Source organism: Elgaria multicarinata, chromosome 3, assembly GCF_023053635.1.
Source record: "Elgaria multicarinata webbii isolate HBS135686 ecotype San Diego chromosome 3, rElgMul1.1.pri, whole genome shotgun sequence".
Lineage (NCBI taxonomy): Eukaryota > Metazoa > Chordata > Lepidosauria > Squamata > Anguidae > Elgaria > Elgaria multicarinata.
This window is the reverse complement of record NC_086173.1, coordinates 25,333,505-25,337,661: the sequence shown is the minus strand read 5'-3', so window position 1 is coordinate 25,337,661 and position 4,157 is coordinate 25,333,505.

The following is a 4,157-nucleotide window of genomic DNA, read 5'->3' as shown; positions in this document are numbered from 1 at the left end:
CAACCTTTTAAGCATAAACATCAAGCAACGGCCTTGCAAAGTAGTCAAGAGAACAGCCTCTGTTATTCATGGCTTGGTAACTCCCCTCCCTCCCTTCTCCCATCATATTACTCTAATGTACTTTATATAGAGCAGCCTTTGACAACCATTCAGAATCCACACACACACCCAGCTTGTTCAAAGTACAATCTACTTGATAGTTAGCTAAGGCAGGATGCAAGGAGCACTTTGCACCTATTTTAAAAGATCTCCACTAGGTTCTACTTAGGCTTAGATCACACAAAGACTTGATGATATAATATTATTCCCAAAGTGTGCCATTTCAGACTGCAGGTGGGGACTTGAATGTCTGAAAACTGGTCCATATTAAAACACATGCACCACACTCCCTGCATATAGAAAACTAGCTGTCAAGGGAGAGTTCTAGCCTAGCTTTCTCCCGGATGTGCTTATACATTTTCTCCCAATGGGAAAAGTACTCACCTACCAAAAATACTCACTACCAAAAAGTGCTCCCCCAAATGCTCCTGTGCAAATTTTGATGTTGAATATTCTCTGTTCTCTGACTAATATGCAAGATATCTGACTCAGGCTGATGCTGCTTTGTGGAATATTCTTCAAACACTCCCCAGATACTGTGATTGATTTCATTATTGATACCTAACAATTGTCATTTTGCAGTATTTAATAGCTGATGTGCAAGCACGCTACTGAAATTTGCTTCACAGTGGTATATTACATGTACTGTAACCACTTTTCTTCAAGGAACACTTATCAACACCATCATCTCTCAAGGAATCAGTGGCCATAGCTAGACCTAAGGTTTATCCCTGGATCGTCCAGGGGTCAAACCTGTTCATCTAGGTGACACACAGGGGATCCAGTGCTCAGGCAGGGGTGAGCCCTGGATGATCCCAGGATAAACCTTAGGTCTAGCTGTGGCCAGTGTGTCTCTGTCCAGAGTCCCTCTGTGTTGCAGAGGGGATTCTGGGGGCATGTTCAAGTGTGCACCTTTAGTTCTCATGGTGAAGTATTGAGCCTCAACCACCATAACTGACAGTATAGTTTAGAATGGGGGTGAGTTGAGTCCAACCTTGCATTTTCCTCTTCTCCTTCTTCTTTCTCTGTGTGTCATAAATTTACAGAGTGCACACTTGTGAACTCTTACCCAAAGAGTTAAGGCATCTCTAACCTATTAATGGATCCTAATATGCAGCCTTTTTATGAACAAAAGCAGTTCAGATCAAGGCCCATTAGTCCAGCATACTTTGCAAGAATCCCAGCAACTAGCAGGCATGACGTGGTCCACCAGAAATTGGCCTTTGGTCCTCCCGTGGATCTATATTTTGTGTACCCCTGTCCTAAAACACACCCAGCATTCCATGTGGCTGTGCATTGCAAAGGAAGATCAGTAGTGGTGGGCATTCTTTTTTATTGATTCTTTCCCCTTTTTAATCTTGTGTGTTTTGATTGCTTGTATAATTTTTGAATTGTGTGTTACTGCTCTTGTGAACTGCGTTGGGTAAACCTGTTTTATGGTCAAAAAGTAGACTTAAGAAGCAACCAACCAACCGAGAGGTCCTGCTCACCCAACCTGCGAGGCCATTCAGCAGCTATGAAGGCCCAACCCAGAAGCAGTGACATTGCAGGCAGTATGAGTGCAATTTTATTTGATTTCTGGTACAACAGCACCGGACTGTGCTTTCCTCCAAACATAAAAACGGAGTTCCTCTGAGCTTTCTTCTTCTTCTTCTTCTTCTTCTTCTTCTTCTTCTTCTTCTTCTTCTTCTTCTTCTTCTTCTTCTTCCCCCCCAATATAGCTTATATGTTATTCTTAATTAAATTAAAAACAAGCAAAATCCAAACAAAAGAATTTTCATGTGAGCTATTCCACTGAGCAGCTAACATTTAAGGCAGCCTTCTCCCACCTAGTGCCTTCCAAAGGTTTTGAACTACAACTCCCAGCATTTTTTACCATTGGCCATCCAGGTTGGGTTTGCTGGGAGATAAAAGTCCAGAACACTTGGAGGGTACCAAGTTAGGGAAGGGTGCTTTAGGATGCCGTTTTGCTCTTCTGATGCTGAAACACCATCACTTGTTTTACAAAAATGCTGAATGATATACCTGGTGTTATTGCTTAATAACAGCCCCTCTCTCCCCACAGTGTTTGGGCACATTTCTCAATGTTGTGACAACGTCACGTTATGTGATACCTTTGGCAGACAATGAATGATGTAGGAAGGAGGGGGAGGCAGGAGAGGGAAGGACACAACATGGCATCACAATATGGAACAGGTTTTCCTAAATGTTGCAGGGCACAAGGGGACAACCTAATACAGTGAGGCCTTTTCAGTGGCAACCTCTTATTGAGCGTTAAGGCATAGTTGCTCCCTTCATCCAGAAGCCTTGACCCGGATGAGGGTGCAGCAAACGCAGCAAAGGAAAATGGAAGGAATTTAGACATAGAGGTCCACAGATAATGGACATCTTGGAAACATATAATGCCGACAAACCCTTTGACAGAGGTCAGACCACTATCAAAAATTTGAGCAATGGATAACCTGGCTCTGTGTGTTCTTAATATTAATAAGGGTTTTCAAATCCTGATAGATCGTTTTTATATATATATATTTTAAAAATGAACAGAATGGAAACAAAAAGCATTTCAAGATTATAAATATTCATTTTTTTTTCACCATATGAAGCAAAAACAAAACAAAAAAAGGAACAGAGCAAGTTGTAGATCAAGCTGTTTTGCACAGAGACAGTCCCCCAATTAACAGAGAGTCAACCCTGATTAGATAATAGATGCCTCACATTAGCGAGGCTTCTCGGAGAACCCAGTCGCCTCCTCTCTGTTAATTTGTCATCATAATTTAAGGCATAAATATACTTCTAGATTAAATACATGGGGAGAGGAAGATCCAAGGGTCTTGTAGCACCTTTGCGGGACTGTTTGAAGCCCCTTCATGACACCTACAGAGTAGTTGGCCTTGGTTTCCCTCCAACCCTCTTTACCTCTATGTAGCTAATGTACGTTAGAAGGATGCTGTGTTGTCTGGGTTTCAGTGGCATCACAGTCCTGCTTAAGTGTATGGGTTCATGTCCCCAATACTCCAAATATGCCATGTGAATGTGGGCAGCTTCCGTTTCCATGCTCTCAGCTTGGTGCGTGGCATCCAGACTAAGCACAGGGATAGCTGGCACCTGCCAAATGCAGATACCTTCTTTGGGGTGATGTTATAGCACTGCTTGGCCATTTAGACTGGATGACCCTCACTGGTCTTGCATTGGCAGGCAGAGACAGAAGAGGAACTGGTGCAGGATGGAGCCCGCAGTCTGTGTTGCCAGTGGGGCAATGGCAGCACAACTGGGTGCCCATCTGAAATCCGTCCTCTGAACTATCCCCCTAAACCTGCTATTGCCCAGTGCTGAACATGCTTAATTTTAAGTGCAATGGGGCTGTAATTGCAAAGCTCCCATTGCCAGCATTGAGATGCATCACTTCCAAACGAATGGCTCCCACGTTTAAATAAAAAAGGGGGCTCACTAATGGAATTGGAATCACATGTCTGGAATCCGAAGGGGCTTCTGTACCTTTAAGAGCTTCACAGTAGGCAGGGTTTTGCCAGTTGTGCTTTACCCATCAGTGCTGCAGTGTACCTGAAAAGCTGTCCGGAGTGGAATTTGCCCTTCCTTGCAACTCTTAAAGGTACAGGAGCCCTTTCAGAATCTGGATCTAGGAAGCTGATTTGCCATGTCCTGAGCTAGAGATCGCACTTGTTTCTTTAAGAGAGTTCTGGAGCAGAGGCATGGGCTGTGGATGCCGGTGCTCCACCCTGGACTCTAAGCGGGTCCAAGCCTCTCGCCCTCTTTCCGCACACGGCTAAGCGGAACTGAACTGCTGCTCGCTGCGAGAAGTGAGGAGAGGTGCTCCGAATCAAACGCTCAGCGGGTTACACTGGATGGAAAGTGATTCCTATACATACCCTGAGAAAAACCCACTTTAGTCTTGCCCTGCCTGCTCATTGGCTAAGCCTTGCATGCTCGCGGAGGTGATGGCATGACTTCAAGCTTCTTGTCCGTTCTCTTGAGAGTTCACGCGGAGACCACGGCAGGGAGGGGGTTTGGTTACAATAGAGAGACTGACTGGTTTT